Source organism: Lonchura striata, chromosome 1 (genome assembly GCF_050655825.1).
Source record: "Lonchura striata isolate lonStrDom1 chromosome 1, ASM5065582v1, whole genome shotgun sequence".
Taxonomy (NCBI): Eukaryota; Metazoa; Chordata; class Aves; order Passeriformes; family Estrildidae; genus Lonchura; species Lonchura striata.
Window position 1 is genome coordinate 15,858,102 of NC_140703.1, and position 19,570 is coordinate 15,877,671.

The following is a 19,570-nucleotide window of genomic DNA, read 5'->3' on the forward strand; positions in this document are numbered from 1 at the left end:
TTCAAACAATCTGGTTATGGTTGAAAAATTCCACACTTTAGCCGCTGGTTTGGCCACTCTGACTTCTTATCAATGACAACTGCACCTCACCTTCTGCTCCCAGTGTCCCAAACTTACAAATTTGGTTCAAGGCTATCAGAGCAATATGCTGTCTTTATCATATGGGCATAGGACAGGCCTAAATTGATCTAAGATGAGACAGAAATAGAATTCTCTCTGAGAAAAGCAGTGAATTGAGTCTTCAGACACAGAAGTGCAGAGGAAGGGAGAGAGAAAAAAGAATTTACAGTAAGAAACACTTTCATTTCCTTCTGTGCTGCTAAAATAACACGAAGAAAATCTCTCTCAAATACCACTGCAAGGCTGGGGCTAACCATCTGCCTCGGATGTGCACATTCAAATTCATTTCACCTTCATGCTTGAAGGCAAGCTGGTAGAGCTTAGGGTTGCAGCGCTGTGGTGGAGACACGAGACAGAGCAGACAGCACATGCAGGGTCACTTCCGAACAGCACCTCGAAATGTCCAGAATCTCAGCAAAACAAGATGCAAAAGGGGTCTGCATAAAGACTAGTCCAGCAAAAATTCACCTTCACTTCCAGCCAAAGAGAGCAGAGCCCATTTGCACATTTGCAGTAAAATTCCAGGAAAATACAGCCTTTCTGCTGCCGCTCTGTTGTCACAGAAGTGACTCTGCACGACTGTGACATTGCAGTGTCCTGCATTTCGTCTCCCTCTCAGTGACTCCAGGGCAAATGAGTACATTTATGAGTTCAATATTCCTGACTGCAAGTGCCCCATACATCACACAATATATGAAGTCCCATTAGGCTTCTTCTGTCCCTCACATCCTCACTAGCTAAAAAAAAACCCAAAAGGAATCACAGCCAACATAAAGATGACAGCACACACACAATCTGTGTTGTCATCAATCAGCAGCCTCTTTTAAGAGCAAAACTCTCAAATTTCACATATAATGAAACTGTTAGATGGCATTAATTTCTAGCATTGGCTAATGAGTGCTCACAGCACCCTTGGTTAGGCAGAGAATTCAGTTCCCCTTTTTTATATAAAGACATAGAATTTTGTGTCATTACTGCAGACAAAAATCACCTTGTAATTCTTAACAGAAATCACAAGTAGAAAAAGGGGGAAGGGAAGGTGAACTAAATAAAAACCCCAAGAATTTGTAGTTAGAAGGTAAACTAAAGCCTTTTTTACTTGGTGAGATGCAAGCTCACAGGGTCATTTTGCCCCTTCATGCTGAAGGCTTCATGGAAGGGAATAGAGATTCATTCCATAGATGGCATGAGGTCTTGATGGAGCATGGGAGATGGGAAAACCTGAGCTAGCAAGTAAAGCAGGAAATAACCCATGAAATATTATGGAGAAATCTGTACATATCAAACTCTGCACATCTCCCTTTCCACAGGCTGGTAAGCAGAGACAGCACACCTATTTTTACTGTCATTAATGTGTGTCAGTGCTCAATGGGAAAACACACAAGCCCAGATTCACTCAGAGGTAGCCAATTGAGCTAAATCCAGAAACTCAACACATGCAAACAGAAAACAGACCTGCAGCTCCAGCAGTGGCCCTTCTGTCCATCCATCCAAGGCAGGAATGGGGCACACACCTGAGAAATGCTTCTGTGTGGGGCAGCAGGACGCCAGAGACTGATGAAGATTCACATGAACTCTTCCTTTGTTACATGAAAATGAGCATAGCTCTCTGGCTAGTTTAAATATCTTTCTTGATCATAGCAATAGAGATAGCAAGCAAAAATAAAAGCAAATGCTAATGTCAGAGCCTCAACTACAGATGATATCTCCATGACAGGGACATTTTAAGAAACCCATAAATTAAGAAAAGGGACATTGCAGAAACGTGCTGAGATCAGAAAGGCTCCAGACCTAATTATAGACAAGGTACATGTGGTTTTCTCCATCCTGTAGTATCTCTGGGGAAGGCACAGTCCAACACTTGGAAGAGTCAAGGCCAATAGAAATGCACACTCTTCCTCAAACATTTTGCATTTCATCCTTCTCCTGCTAAGAGATGGAAGGAATGTCCAATATCCTACAAACACATACAGCTCCTCTGACATGGCTCTCCCAGCCTGCCCCACAATGACAAGTGAAAAAGAAGAGCCCATATATGGGAAAAACTTCTAGAAATGAGACAATTTATATTTAGCTGTGTGCAGGGTGAAATGTTTTGCATTCGCTTGAATAAAGAAAGGAAAAAAACCCAAACCAAATGGTTTATTATTGCAGAGCTATTCAGACATATGGGTTCAATCCTGTCACTACATGAGCAACACTTAACTGCAGGAGCACATGGAGCACATTCCTCTTCCTCCCTGCTTTATCTTTCCTCATTTTGAGGGGAAAGCAGACCTTGCTAAACCCCAATTTGGAAGATGAACTTGAGAAATTTCAGTAATGTTGCCACCTTCAAACTAATAATATAAGCATTATTTACAGAGGCAAAGAGATTTCACAGGTTAATATTCTCTGCAAGATTCACTGAACAGTCTGAGCATTACATCTGCTGTGGTTAGGAGAAGGTTAATGCCAGGCTCATTAAAAAAAAATCTTCAAATACAGTGTAGAATGGGGACAAAAGCCACCAGAACAGCTTTACAACCACAAGATTGCAGGTAGTTGTGACAAGGATTCCCTATCTGCCACATTCTAGCACATGAATAACCCAATGTGACAGTCAGAAGGGTTGAAAAAGCAGCAAAAAACACACTTGTGCCTTTTCCTTAAGTTTTGCTACCACACACAAGAAACTGCAGTCACTGATACCTGCAGCAAATTAAAGCATTCAAGAGCTTTTAAAAGTTTCCTTTAAGCAGCAGAGAATATTTTTGATTAAAAAAAAGAACTAAAACCCCCAGGTCATTTAACTTTGTATTACTTTCTAAGAGTGCTTCAAAAATGCAGACATTTGGGATAATGGCTGTCTTGACAAGAGACTGAAATTCGTTGTAAAGGCAACAGAACAGCGCTGGAAAAATAAAATTTAGGAGATCCACAAACTGAAAGAGGCTGAAAAAATAGTGTTTTATAGGATCAAAGCTGGAAACTCAGCTTTAGCCTGCCAAGTAGGACTTAAAAGGCAGATTGAAAAATTCTTGGTCGTGATACTTTTTAACAAGGTAGTTCTGGCTGGGGCCAAAACAGCAAATAATTGAGGCCTTTTATTACTAGATTAAATTTTTGCATGCCCTGATATTGTGAAATGAGTAAGATTTTCAGAAAGTGCAAGCATGGAGGCATTTAGCCCATGGAATGAATGTCTGATCATGCTGGAAGAGCAAACCCTGGACCCACAGATCCAGCTGACACTCACCTCTGGTTCTTTCCTCTAGAACTCTTAAGCATACATATTTCTTTTTATCTCCTTAGAGACTGAAATCTGTGTGTATTTATCAAACATTTGGATCCCAGGGTCTCTCCAGTAATACAAGTAATTAAAAAAAAGGCAACAAACTGGAATGCTCTTGCAGCCAAGATTGTATTCATAATATAAATATTCCAACCACATAACACTTGTGCTGGGCCAGTCTCAATTTATTTGGCCTTTACACCTCATTTGCATTAAAGCAACAGGAATACAGGTACAGCATCTGGCCATTTAAGTCTCTGAACAAATCTTTGTTATCTTTAATACTTCAATTTTTTCTTTCTACTTTCCCTAAAGGGTGGTACAGAGAACACAACTTTTCTCTATTTGTAAGTTGTAGCCTTAGACATATCTTGGAAAGGTTTTGTTCAGTCATGAACCTTCCTGCCTTTTCCTGACAAAAAACAATCTCCCAAATACCATCCCTTTTCTCTACAGAATTGCAATTTTGTTGGGCAGGCTTGATAGCCTTTAGCTGTCAAAGCAACTGGCATTACATGTGTATTCCAATTTTCCCTATTTGTACTTGCTATTAGCACATCATCCACACACTGTATTAATACAAAGTTATTGGTTAACTCTCCTCTAAATCTGCCTAGGATTTTCAAAAATAAAGTTAACCATCCTGCAAACCCTTGAGGAAATCTGGTACACTTTTACTGTTTTCCTTCCCAGGTGAAGACAAAATTATACTGAGATTCTGGATGCACCATTATACTGAAACAAGCTGGGCATAAATCAATGACTGTAAAACATTTTGCATTAGCCAGTATCATGTTTATAGTTGTTGAAGTATCAGGAGCTAGAGTCCTGGACAAATCTATAAAGTGATCTTCCATCTGAGCTTAATTTAGTGGTTTTTTAATCAGCAAGACAGGAGTATTACAAGGAGACTCACAAGGGAGAAAATCCTCAATTATTTGTCTTATACTTTCCCTTGCTTCCCAAGATAACAGGTACTATTTTAAGGAGAGGGGTTTGCCTCCCTGCATTTTGAGCTGCACTGGATTAGCTGATAACAACCCACAGGACACCTCTGAATTCCTGGGGTATTTCTTTCCCCCTTCAGTCACATAACCATCATGTTTTGGTACGTTACCTCCTGAGAGTCACAATGTGAACACACAAATTCCTTGTGGTGAACACTGCAACTGTGCCCGAAATTGTGTAACAAATACTTCCCCACCAAGTTTGCTGGTGCTGATTCCAGCAGCAGGAAAAGAATGATTTATCAGAGTGTGGCTGTATCTGTGCCATCATGTCCTGGGTACAAAGGTAACTTTACCTTCTTCTATTCATACAACATTTACTTTACCCTTAATTGTTGATCCTTCGTAGGGGGTTGTTAATGTCACATTAACTGTGCTGGTATCTAACAGACATGCCTTAAGTTTCATCTCCAATTTTTTAATCTATAATTGGTTCACTGAAGTCCCCCAGGGTGATTACTTTTGTATCTCCTTCCACTGCTAGGGCTTGGGGGTCTGGTCTGATCGTTGTTCATTGCTTTCATTCGGCTCCCGATTGATTTGATTTTCGCTTTGTTGCTCTTGTCGTTCCTGTCTCAGGATCACAGCACATTCTCTTTCCAGTGTCTTGGTTTTATTGCAGTAATCCTTTGGACTTCTCCAATTTAAATTTCCATTTCCCTTATTTCCATTATTACCCCTTTGTCCTGTGAAATTCCTGCCTTGCAGAGCAGCTGCTAACAAGCCAGCCTCCCCTCCCTGCTGCTTTCTCTTCTGCCTTATCTTAAACTCATCCCTTACATTAAACACAAATGTTGCAATAATTAATGTCTCCTCCATGAGCTTCCCATGCCAGCCCAGAAAACATTGGTTAAAATTATTAACATCTGGGATCACTTGATCTACAAATAAGGAGACAAGCAAAGACCCATTCTGCAGGGCTTCTGGGTTAATTCCACCACCAAGTAAATGTCTTGTCAGCATTATTTTCTCTTTGTCTCATTAACCATTTCTTAAATCCTCTTCAGCAAAATCTTAAGGCATCTGATCCTGCCTTGGTCTGGTAATAGGAACTGTCTGGCTCTGCCCACACAGTCCTACTGTCCAGCAGACTGTTCTCTATTTTCCTGCATAATCAACACTTTCTCTTTATGGGGTAAATAGAGTTTCCAGAAACCATCAAACATCTGAACAAAGAGGGTCACATGCAGTAAAAATTCCCCCAATTGCTTACTAAGCCTTTCACTCCAGACTCCTTCCTGGAGCTTGGGCATTTGCTGCTGCCAAACCACCAAATCTGCCAGACTAAATGGCACCATTGCTTCTGCCCCAGTGCTGCAGAAGGAATGGGGGGCTCACACAGCTGCTGAAGGGAAGGCAGAAGGTGCAGAAAGAGGAACAGAAGGAGTGATAGAGCAAATGGGAAGCAAAGGAAACAGAGACATCAGCAGCAGCTGTCTGAGCTTGTACGCATAGCGGTGACTAAGGAGATGCCTTGGTTTTGTTCTCATTCTTTACCTTACCTTGTAAGACTGGTTTGTATAATGGGCATTAGGTCCATCATGTCACCAATTTCCCCACACATGCCAAAAATCAGTCTGAGCTGGGAAACAGTCTTTAATATTAGCATCAAACATGTTATGCAGTCACAGTTAAAACTGCCCACTGATGACCCCTTTTGGTCTCTGCTCCCAAGTGCAGTCACAGCCAGATACGTGTCTCGACACAAATCCAGAGTCCTTTTTCTTGACAACCCGTGGGTAGCCACCAATTTTGCTACAATTACTCCAGATTTCTAATAATGAAGTACCTCTTACTAAGCCTTGTCTCATTTCCAAACTGAATGAATTATGTAGAATTACAGAAATTCAACTTGCCACCACCTCACCTCTTTCTGGCTGGGTCCCAGCACACACCCTGTGACAGAAGTAGAGGAATTTAACCTGTCCCACGGATCAGACACTCCCCATGAGATGCCACAAACAGTGGATGAGGGGTTTCCATCTGGGTTAAAAATTCTGCTGCAAAATTGATTTATTTGTTGACTGAGGAAGAAAGGGACAGGGACACAAGAACAGAACTACAAAGTTTTTATTTCATTATCATGAGACCCCCTCCTTCATGAGAAGGGATTTTTAAGGAATTTATACACAACTAGAAAAGAAAGACTAAGCATGGTCATCTGGCAGCACACAGACACATTTTTGCCCTCTCCCCTCACGCTCAGGACCTTTACAGCATTTTCAGACATACAATTCTGCACTGCCTTTGCCACCCTGTGGTTAACACAGGCACAGCTCCAGACCTTCCCCTTCGACTGCCCAACACAAGTTGTTGTTTATTAATCCCTCTCTTCAGAGCAACCTGCCAACATCCCACCTCATGGCTGTTACTACCTCAAAATTCAGCAAGGATATTGTGGTTAGTTTTGGAAATCTCAAAACTTAAGAAATCTCAAAATAACACAGTCACCCTTCAAATCCTCAAATCCTGGAGGGCTGCAGTAACTGAGTTCTGTGGGAGAACAGCCATCAAACACCAGCAAGGACAGTTTGTGACCAGTACCTGCAGTTTTAAAATATTTTCACCCAAACATCATTACAACTCCCCCTACAAAGCATTCCCATAAGGGTCTAATTTGTTTTCCTCAGGTTTTCATTGATCAGTCTGATGTTGGCAGGAAAATAATCAGTATGAGAACTCACATGATGGTAGGGACTAGCTACAGGATGCTCCATAAGTAATTATGGAAATCTGAGCTGAGTAACATCCTCCATGAGGAAGTATGTTGTTTAAAGCAGAAAGCAAACAAAAATGTCTGTTCACAGCTGAAGCCAAGTTTCTACAGTTACTAGATTTGTCTATTTACTGAAAACTCAGAAAAAGTGTAAATTGAAACCTCAGTCTTTGCCACGTCTCTCAAGCAGAACATCCGAATTTCACTTCGCTTTACCCACTGCCTCCATCACTTCCTAGGACTATAAAACACAGCAGGAAAGGAGCCCAAGAGGACACATCTGTTCCCTGGACAGCCCAGCTCACACGTGATGCTTGAGTGTTGCAGTGCTCAGCACTCCCATGCAGGAATCACTTCTGCCCACACCTCACACAGCCACCCCAGGGTGCCAGCAGGGCCTGCCCCCTTTGCTTCCTGCAGATCCCATCCTGGGGTTGCAGGGAGAGGCTCTGTCATTTACCTCTGTAGAGTATCTGCCAGTGGCCTGATCCTGCATCCTGCCTAGTCTGAGATGGTCTCAGAACTCTTCCCATATCCCTTATTGTATCAAAAGCATGAAGTATGTATCCAAGCCATTTCTGTGGTTTCTTTTTTTTTTTTTTTTCCAGACCATCTGGAAAAAGTGTTTCTGCTTTGTCTCTGTTAGATTCAAGAATGTGAATTCACCAATAAGTTCTGTAATTCCTTTAAATGTTTATGCTCCTGAGGGAAGAAAAACATATCTGCTCATTATTGGGCTACATTCCACAGAGAGTGACCACAAGCAGGATTATTCCTTTTATCTCTTGTTAATTGGAAATGTTCTTCCTTTACTATATTTATTTGAAATACTAGCCTGAAACCAATCCAGAGAGATTCACTTTAATACCTTACCTTGTAATAAAATAGGTTTTTTTCATTTTAACAGCTTTTTTCCATCTCACATGCTTACACAGATTTTCCTCACCACAAGAAGATGTGCAGGAGGGATGTACAGAAAACCATATATATTTGCTTTCTGAAATCTCTTACTACCTTGGAAGCACTGCCACACAGTTTTACAAATCATCAACTGGGAGCCTGCACACAGCCAGAGCTTGCTGTTGAGAAGGCAGCAGGTAACAAATGAGGTCCCTGAACAGTTCCCCCAGCATAAGAAGGTCCATTTCCTTGCCAGGCTGAGGAAGCATTTTAGTTGGATTTGATTTAGAAAGAGAGAATCCTCTTGGGGGGTCACAAGTCAGCAAGACTGTGTTTTGAATCAGTGTCCATCAGATATATTAATGCCTAGGGACACATCTAGAATATTGTCTTTGACACTGCAAAAAACTAAACCAGTCATTTTTAACAGCTTCTCTACAAAACTGGATCCTGACATTTGAAACAGCTGCTATGTCAGAAGCAGAAACAAGCACTATCCTTTTGTCATAAGTTGAATTTGGCAAGTCTGAGTTGTACAATTACTGTAGTCTGAATGAAAATAACTCCCATACAAATTATAATTGCTTGCTTCTAAAAATCTAACTGCTTCTGGGCCAAGATTATTTTGTTCTGACTAGCAAAGATTCTGCCCACATTGAAACCACCTGCCATAAGACATTTGAGTCCTTTAGCTATTTCAAAATAAGATAGGACACATTTCAAACAGCTTCCTATTGGTCTGTTCTGTCTTCTTATCCAAAGTAGAAGGAAAAAACATTCCCTGGTCCCCATCTCCAGGAATCAGAGTAAGAGCACTAACTAAAGTGCACAAAAACCAAGTCACCCTACACAGCAGCATCATCAGAACCCATTTTCTATTTCATATTCTTGTATTGCTCTGGTTTGAGCCAAAGATGGCAAATTTAAGCCACTGAAGCACCAAACATGAGATTTCCTTTGACATCCAGGGCTACCAGGAGAGCAGGGCAGCTGGAGTGCTTGGCTGGGTACTGACAGCATCAAGGGACCAGTGCAGGGAGGAAACTCAGTCTCATCCTCCACTCCAGCTGCAAAATGATGGAACTAGAGGGGAAAGTGATTGGGAAGATAAGGGGTCACTGGGGAGAGAGGCAAGTACTTACTTTTGTGGCTCTCCATAGCCCTGAAACCACATACAAAGGAGGTGTTAGGACAGGGAAGCAGTAAGGCAGATCAAAGAATAGCACTCAAACTTCTGTGCCAGGTAAAAAACAGTAACATCTCACAGGTGAGGATGTTCAGAATAGGGAGGAGAGTGTTAACCAGTATTTTGTAGGTCACAAAATCTCCACATTATTCCACTGTGGGTCAGACTTCATAAAGGCTAATGCAGCTTTCAGTAAGCTAAGGCAGCTTTCCTTTCTGGCCTGGGTTGACCTCAATATCTATGTTAACACATATTTTTTAAAATTTCTAGCTGGAAAAGTCAAGCACTGTATAAAGACAAAAAAAAAAAATACAACAAGATGTGATGTGAAAGAATTTAAAATTAGCACCCAACAATTAAACAAGGAAGCTCAGTAGGAGCTCAGCACATTTAGGAGCTTAAATGGCTGGGTTTAAAAGTCTAACTGTAACATCTTGTTTTCAGTCTTGTAACAGAAGTGTAAATGCTAATTGCAAGGATAACAAACCTTAAACCAAGAATATAACATGCAAGAGTCTCATTTAAATTATCACATGAGCGCAAAATGAACTGACATGAACTTTTGCCGGGGGGAGTTAACATTAAATATTAAAAAAAAAAAAGAAAAAAAAATTACACCAAAAGAGTGGACAGGCATTGGAATAAGCGGCCCAGGGAGGTGATGGAAGTGTTAGAGGCATCTGGATGTGGCACTTGGGAATATGGTTTAGGAGTGATCATGGTTGGTGCTGGGTTGAGGGTTGGACTGGATGATCTCAAAGGTCTCTTCCAACCTCAATGATTTTTTGGAAAACAGAGGCAGCATGTGCCAATTTCAACATATAATCTCTACATCATAACACAAACAAGTGTGTGATCCACACAGCCCAACACAGAAAGACAAGGACTTTAGAGGAGAATTTCCACCCATCACACACACACACTTGGAACTCTCTTTGGAAGAGACAAAGCTGTGAGAGCTGTTGCCCACCATGTCCATGTGCCATCCTCCATCCCCTTTCCCAAACATGCAGAGCCCTGGTGCCCCATAAGGGAAGACAGGAATATGCTGGCCAAGCTCGGTGTTCCTGTGCATCCAGCACTGTGAAGAACTAGTTCTTGGTGACAGCTGATCAAAAAATGCTGCTCCAAGGTCAAAAAATAACAGCTACATGCTCTCCCATCTATCATGGACACATCACTGTGAGCTGAAAACACAGCACATGGAAAAAGTCACTAGCAAACAGTTCAACACAATTACAGCCATCAGGCTGAAACTCTGGTGATGATGGGGGGTTGAGAAGGTCATCTGGGAGCTGGGATTTAAAAGTGAGAACTGGGATCCACTTCCAAATCCAGCTACTGAAGTGTATGGTCTCTAAATAACCACTAAAGCCTGGCTTGTCCAAGTGCCATGCATTATGCACAGAAGGGCTTTGTACCAGTCTTCCTCCTTAGCAGTTTCATAAAGCTTAAATGAGAAATTTCTTTTAACTTCTGTCAAGATTTTTTATGAAATAAAGCCACAAAAGGCATAAACTAATGTTAAAAAGTATTAGTGACAGCTAATGAACCAGCTATTTCTATTCCCTGTAAATGCTAAGACACAGCTCTCAAGTCATACTCAATTAATAATATCTAATAAGCCAACTCTGTCAAATTATATTTGTTTTATTATTATTATCTTGCTAGGGTTTATTACAGTGCTCCTTCAAACATTAAATCTTTAACAGGAAGCTGTAAGCTTAATTAATTAATATTCTATTTTTAATTGCTTGCCTTTTTCATATTCCAAATATACTGACGTAATTCCATTAGCTGGGGTCTTTTATTTCCCAGTGGAATTCATTTCAAGCAGAAGCTGCTTAACAACAGCAAGTGCAGCATGCTTAAACACTTTAGGAATATAATTTTGTTTCAACCCAGCACTAAAATGTTGTTCTGGTCCTGCAGCTAATAAACCCACAAGCCTAAACCTCTATGAACACATCCACACCAAACGAGACATTCCAAACCAGCTTAGCATAAAAACACGCTGCTACTAGGAAATTACTAGGAATTACATAAATTTTTCTTACTGTCAAAAAGAACAAGTGCACACAATGCAGCCTGTAATGAATAATATTTAATAGTTTAATTTATTATGAAATATGAATAATTATTAAATCATTTTTTTAAAGGTAACACTTCAAAAGTGACCTTTTCTTTGCAATTATGTATACATTTCTTCATGGGCTTGTTCATCAGGTAACCTTCAAATCTCATTAACTTAGATCCCAGTATTCTTGCATGCTAATTGTTCCTTATTATCATCTGAGCAGAGAATTTTTAGATAGAATAGCTTCATTTTTAGATAGAATAGCTTTCATTAAAAAAACCAAAAAAAAAACCACCTGTAGTTTCATCAGCTGCCAGCAGTGTCTGCTATGAACTTGTGGATGAGTTTCCCTTTTTTCCAGGCCACAAGTGTGACACTGGAGATTCGCATCATTAGGCAATTTTTAAGAGCCAAAAGAAATCCAAAGGTGTAGCTGCAGGTCAGCCAAGGAAGATTAATTGCTAGAGATGGACTTGCACGTCTGGACTGGCGACTGCTCCTGTGGTCCTCAGCAAAAATCCTCCAGCACTGCCAAAGCTCCTGTTTGTGTCGGGTCTTTAGCATCAAAAGCATGGAGATGTCTCAGAAAAAAACCTGCATTACAGTTACCTGCAGCATCAGAACTTCCCCCAAGGAAACTCAATTTATGTAAAATAGTGTAACCTCACAAATCCAAAGCAGTTCCATGCATCCTCCTCAGCTCCCAGTTTTGCCTCTGGATGTGACAAGCCATGTGAAGGCACAGCAGACAGTGCAAAGCACTCCTCGATATGCCAAGGGAGCATATGTGAAGAAGCCAAACTCTTGCAAGTCTCTAGAGCAGCCCATGGTTCCAACGCCTCTCTGCCAGCTGAGCAATCACCTCGGGAAGTAAATTTATTTCTGGAGTTCACGGAATCTGATTTCCCAGCCTGACAGGCAGCCTTGCAGGAGGAAGTTTTCCTGTTGCAGTATATGCACTGCACCAAGGCTGCAACTTGAGCAGCAAATTATTGATTGAACCTGTCTTTGCTGCCTCCTGATTTTGCACAAATCACTACCTTCAACAAGGAACAAGGCAAACTGCACACAGGGCAGGGTTGGCACTCAGGATGAGCACCAAAACAGACAGAAGAGGAGAACAGGCTGTCTTCCTGCTTGCCTTGAAGCAATGCCTTGAACCCAAATTCAGCAAGTTCATGGTGAGAGAAGAGCACACTTCCAAAAGCCTTAAAATGAAACAACTGCCTCACAGTGACTATCTAAAAAAACTACTTGCTGCTGTTTACAGACACACAGAAATGAGAGACAAATATCAAAGGCAACCATTTGAAATATTTCAGCCTGACTAAAAATATGTGTTGCCATCCAATCAACAAGTCTAGCACTTCTCACATGCTAACTTCACCAGAGCCTCCATAACTTCATGGGATGTGTCTGACCACAGCTTTGTGGGTCTCTTTACTGCCTCATTTCTGCAAACATGGAGACTGTTATGAAAACCACAGCACTTGGAAAACAAACCACCTATGATTACATATTCATAAGAAAAGGAGGGGAAAACCACAAACCAGCTTCCTTTCAACACAAAAGCAATGAAATTAAATATTAAAATAGCAAGAAACAAGACAAAAAGCCAGCAAATGCAAGAAGTCTAAACCACGTGCAGCAACTGCAGAGATCTAAATGAACAGGGTACTTTAATGAAACCAGATAAAAGCTGGATGTCTGTCAGTGCCATTGGCAGCAAATGTCATTCAGCTTCCCAAGCTCTCTGAAGGAGAGCAGCTACACCAGTAATTAACATATTTTGCTGTAACAAGGATGGACAGAGTGCAACCTCAGAGGTGCCTCCCCCAGTATCAATCCTTGCACAACGATCTGCACAAAGGCTCATGAAATGACCAGGGCAGCTCCCCAGAGGCACCAATCCATTCCCCCTGCTGCACATCTGCTGGCAATGGCACAGCTCCTCTGCCTTCCTGCCACACTAAATTGGGGGTGTTCCTCCTCACGTGGGTAACAAGGCAGCAGGTTTAGGAGGCAGCCCAAACTAGCAGCAAGAGCTGAGCAGTGCTAGCTGGGGTTTTGGCTACAGCTTTACACCAGGTTCAAAGTGGAAAGATGCTGCCTCGCAACACCACTCTTGCTAAAACCAATGTGCCCTTCATTACTCTCATGCTCTGAAGAACTGTGTGCCTGTACCTGTGCAGGTGTTTGCAGGCAACCATGTCCAAGCTTTTTGTTTTGAGTTTTGTCTTGCAGGTTGGATCCTCAGGCAGGCATTGTAATTAGAGAAGGCTCAGGAGAAAGCCAGCTGAATAACTCCAGCCTCCCTTGGCAGGCTGCTGTGCAAAACCTTCCCAGAGCAGTGGCCTCCAGTAGTCTCATAATCACTGTTAATCATTTCTCCTCAGCACCCACGGACCACTGGAGCCCAGATAATTTGCATGTGCTGTTACCTTTGGGCAGATAAGGCTGGTGCAGGCAATTTCAGGTGCACAGATGCACTTGGAACTTGTCAGCCCATGGGTTCCAAGTGAAATGGAGCAGCAGCGGGACCCGAGGCCGCTCTCATTTTACTTTGCATAACATGATTACCCTGATGAGGCCGGGAAAATAAATATTTAAACAAATAACCATGTTAATATAGCTTAGTCCCTGGATCAGCCATAACTTAAAATGAAATCATTCAACAATACACTGCCTGAGGAAAAAAGTGGGGAAAGACTGACCCCTTCAGTACAAGAACGTCTTATTCCCCAGATACCATACAGCTTTGTTAGCACACTCCAGGACATCTGTGTCATTTTAAAGATGAATAAAGCAGAGTTAAAGTGATTAAAAACAAGTTTCAAGTTCTCTCTGGTGAAAAACAAGCTTTCAAATAAAGATAATAAGCATCTCATTCGTCCTTCTCCTTCCAATTCTCCCACAATCGTACACAACATTTCCCTTCACCCATTCCAACTGGCTTCCCAATGCAGTTATCTGCCTGATGTCTTTCCATACACAGGACTACATCAGAAGTGCTTCACTACTTCTCCAAAAACTGCTGGGAAAATGCATGCATACTGGTCACTTCTTTTTGCCTAGCTTCTGCTGCTCAGCATGATCTATTTTGAATGTTTTCTTCTAAACACCTTGTTGCAGCATTTTTGAGAGAAAGAGGACACGAGTTATGAGATTTGAGCTACTCCAGTCTAGGCATCAGATTTGGGCCTTGTGAGACCTTCCAGGCTCTGACGCAGTTAGAAATTAAGAGTTTGTGGCTCAGCTAGAATTTGTATTAAGGTGTGATGGGGAGCACTGGGCTGTCTGGGTGTGAATTAGTATAGGTTTATAGTGTAAGGTTTAGGCCACCTTAAGGAAAAGGTAAAAAATGTTAGCTTGCTAATCAGAGTGCCTTTGTTTCTGTGAACTATGTAGAAGCTTATATAAACTACCATCTTATCTCGAATAAAGGGAGAACGTTTGATTAACCACATTGGTTCAGACCTGCATTTGTCCTGTCCAGCTTCCCATTTTTCTGAGATTCCCTGGCTTTTATACCTAATCAATGCTCTGACACAGACTCTGCATCCCCAATGAAACTGGTCTCCTAATTCATTTAGCACAAAGAGAAAAAAAATGAGAGAACTGACTCACAAATCACCAAGTACAATATTGAAATCTGTCTGGGTATTACAAATACACTGGCAGACAACAGCAAACTTCATCAATGCCAGGCTCAAGGGACAATTGCAGACCATGATCTATGATGTTTGCCTTTTACTAGAGGGTGTTTCATCCACATTCCTTAAACAAACCTTTTTTCCTCCCACAGGCAAGTGTCAGTTAAGTAAGGGAGACCACGTTATACTTCAAGCAGTCTGAAATGTTTCAGTGAAAAACAAGAGTGACAACCACAGTGTTTTACTGCAAAACTTACACTTTTTAAGGGCACTTTAATCTTTATATGTTTCCCCTCTAGACCGCTAAGATTCCATTTTGAGCTTAATTAAAACTAAGAAATTGGTAGGTAGTATTATTTCCAGATACAGAAAGCTGGAGAAAGAAGTTTGCTATCATGTTCAGATACTTGCAAGGAAAACACTATTAAAAATAAATGTGTAAAACCATAAATGACAACACAAGTTACAACGTAAGACTGCCCTGCTGCTGCAACCACACAAACAAAAAGCTGGGGGCACAACCTTTGGGCAAAGCAGTCAGGGCACAGATAACCCCTTAGAAGGGTCTCACAAAAGAAGCATCACTCAACAACTTGCCTTTCTTATGGGCAGGCCTTCAGCTTCAGGAGTACCTTCAGTGTGACTCAGTATGACAGTCCTTTCAATAGCTAACCATTATTTCAGTGAAGCACTTTCTTCTGATATCCAGTCTGAGCCTCCCTGGGTGCAACTTGGGGCCCATTTAACCAGCAAACTATTTACACCTTGTCTGTCTTCTAAAGATGTAACAAAACTGAGCACCTGTTGAAAGACTTCTCAATGCAGTTTCCCTGGTTGCTTTCCTGGGGTTTCTCCAGCTTTCAGCCCTTAGCTGGTTTTGCAAGTGCATGGCCAAAGCCATAAATCCAGGTAATGGGTAATCTGGCAATCAGGAACCAAGATAAGGGAGTCACTCTTGTAACAGACAAGCTTTTCTGGGGATACAAACACAGCCTCCTCTGCCAAGATGCACCATTGTGTTGGCCACCTGTCCCAGGAGTCTTGGGAGCTGGCGCTGATGAATTCACACAGGTGTGTCCACTTGTTCTTTGTTCTCTTTAATATTTTTTTTTCCAGTTACTCAAAGCTGGGAATGCCTCTGCTGCCCCTGGTTGATTCTCCTCCTCTAGCTGTTACACTCCTTTTATGTCTACAAAGGATATTTTTTCCTTGATTTTACTTAGGGAGTCTTAAAAATCATACAATGACAGCTACTCTCTGTTCTGGGTGAGGGAAGGGTCCCTCTCAGATTCCTTACATTAACCTTCACACATGTCAGCTACAGACTGCTGGTACACAAGCGTGTACCTAGGAAAACTCCCAGTGATAAATCTCCTCAAGTTCATGTCACTTGCCAAAGTGGCAAACCTGGTGCACAAACATAACTTTGATTTTGCATTTCATATGTGATTGGCCAAACACAGAGGCCAGTTTCTTCATAAAGGGAGCTTACATCATCATTTGTAAAAAAACAGGGCATCAAAAACAGCAGGTCCACGGATGTCAACACATTTTAATCTTTTTTTATTTGGAAAATCTACAGTTTATCCAGTCTGGGTAAGCTTGAATCAAACCTAGCAAAAAGTTTGTGGCAACCCCTTTGTTGCCCTCACCATGTGTCTGTAGTCACTTTGATGGCCATCTCAGTCTCAGCCTGTCACAGGTGTCCTTGAGTGCCCTGACAGAAAGCTCTTCTTTCTGCACCCATTTTTAAGGCTGCTAGTCAATTCACCTCAGTGTAAGAAGCTCAAAGCAGCAGTTCTTGATCAAACACAATATGAACACTTTAAGATGGAATCCTCTCACAATACTGGCACCTATTTCGGTGTGAAGAACGTACTCCTTGAAAAACAGGGAAGGTGCTCTGAACTACAAAGAAATGGAACATGAAGTGGTGATGCTGCCAAGCTTCTGGTGGTTTGCTTGTTCACTTCCACAAGCACATGCCTAGGTTAAGGTATTGCATTTTAGCATTGATACATCAACTGTTTGCTTTCTGGTTTTTCAATCAGTCTGGTGTCAGTTTGCTTTCTGCCATTTTTTTCCCCTTAAATGCCATGGAGATGTGGAGATCCTCAGCACCTGACTGGACATGGCCTTCAGCAGCCTGCTCTGGCTGACCCTGCTTCACAGGGAGTTGGACTAGGTGGTCTCCAGGGCTGCCTTCCAACCTGTGAGTCAGTAATTCCAAAATCATAAACCACTGGGAGAGGGGGAAGATTTAATACTTCACATCCAAACCAAGGGCTGCCATTATCTGCTTGGAAAGCACTTAACTTTCTGCAGCGTTAACAAGCAGTCTTCTCCAGGCTATGAAAAACTGCATGTGTTGATGGAGCTGAAATGCTTGGAATAGAGTTTCCTGTCAAACGGGCTTGAAGAAGAGTAAGACAGTGAACTGTTCTCCTTGTCTATATCTCTTTTAGCAGCTCTTCAGAGTGTTGGTGCTCTCTGCATATAAGTGATTGATGTATCACTCCATGCCAAAAGTTTTTTCAGTGCAGGTGAAAATGGTTGATCAATACCTAAGTTTAAGAAACAATCTTCAGTGGGCAGCCACAATTCTTCAAATGTCTTTCTTAAACTTACTTCTTTCTATTTAGATGGCAGTTTTGCTCAGTGTAAATGAATTTCTATAAAAGCTGCTGGGTAGGTACCGTGTTCCTTTCAGCACTACAATACCAAGAGAAATGCAAAGGCTAAGACTAGCTAGAGCTTGCTGCAAAATGGAAAAACAGTTCAGTACTTCTCCTAACTCTGTCATTCCCACCAGATTTTTTTCATTACTTTTCTCCAACATTGGAGTTTGGTCATTTCAATTATTTAAGCATTGTGGACTTTTTAGAGACAAAACACTTTTAATAATAAAAGCATAGAGACTTTTAATACTGATATATTGGCCTTGTCAAAACAAAACCAAAAATAAAAGAAAGGTGACTGTTAAATCACTAGCCAGCTGAAGTTCAAAGTAATCAAAGACTGAAATTGCTCTGATGTTGTAAAAAAAATGGAGCCAAGGTTTGATATGGTAGTGTTTCTGAACTATTACAGATATTTTGAAATGCAAGTTGGTTTTTATACCTTCTGTCTAGATTCAAGCAGTTTTATTTTAGTAGTGATGTAGTAAATGCTGGCTTGTCATTTATAATCAACCTAGAGTTACTTTGTTTCTTTTCCTTTTCCTTGAAGTAGAGTCACATTACCCATTTTTTATACTTCGTTACTTTACACATTTTCAAGAAAGCCAAATCTTTTTCTGAAGATTTCTCACAAATTGCGAACTTTTAATTACTGAACTGGAGGACAGTATGGTATAAAAAGTGTTCTCACATTTCAAAATATCTGTAATAGTTCAGAAACTGCTGAAATAATACACAGAATGCTGATAGGAAGAAACCTCTGGAATCCAACCTCCTGCTCAAAGCAGGACTGTCACCAGCACCAGATCAGGTTAGGCAAGGCCACAGTCAAAAAACCTCCAGTGATGGAGATCCAGCAACCAGCCATCTTCCCCTTTTGTCCTTTTGGTCCTTTTGCACCCATTCATACTTTGCCTGTGAACACAGTGATCTCCAGCCCTCCACACTTGTAAGCAAATGTGCTGTATGGCACAAGCACAAAGAGGACACAGCAATGTGCCTGTCAGTTGTAGTGTTTTGTAAATTGATGGAGTTATGTTTTCCCTTTCGTTCTATTTCTGTATTCCCATCTTATTTTGTTGATGACTGTTTCTCCATCTGTACACAGCCATGGAATCTGATGAGCCTGTATCAGTCATCACTTCTCCAGCAGAAAAGGTCTTTCATGCAAATTGGTATTTTAACTTTAACAAACAAAGCCTCAGCAGGAGAACACTGAACCCTGTCCATTTGTCTCTTACTGCAGTTCCCATACACTTCAGGGTACACAGTGACTAAGGCTGCTGACTAATTCACATTGTTTGTGCCCTGCTAACAATAGCTTGAAGTGAAAAGGGAATCTGGAGGCTTTTAGGTATTTTTCTCTTTGTTACCAGGAAAGATTTTCAGATTCCTGAAAAAACACTCTTCTTTTTGTCATCCTGGAGGTCCTCAATTCATAGCCAGCCTATTTTGTACCCCTACTAAGCACAAACTATGTTATTTCCACGTTTTAGCTCCTAGAAAGGCTGGGTAATTTTGTCTTTTATAACCTGGGAGCAAAACCATCACCCATAAATGCAGTGTGCTCATCAGTTGGGACACCGGGGTCAAGGTGAAAAACAGCTTGGTTTTTTACAGCTTCGGGAAACCCGTCTGCTGTCTCATGCCTGTGGCCACAGGGTGGCTTCCTCTGTCTGCAAAGCTGCTCACGGTCCTCGGGTAAGGCGGCAGGGAACCCAAGTGCTACCGTGCCTAAGCAAACCCCTTCCCACGTCACCTCCCGTGCAGGGAGAACTTCTCCAGCATCAGCGGGGGAAGAACTCAAGCAAACACACCCAAGCTCTCATATTTTCCACCACAATTCATGGAAATACGCAGAGTCAACTTCTTTCTTCCCTCCAGGTATGTGTTACCTGGAGAAATTAAGAAGAGCAGGCACCACAATGTAAACGCATGTGTACATTTCCTTCCACTAGG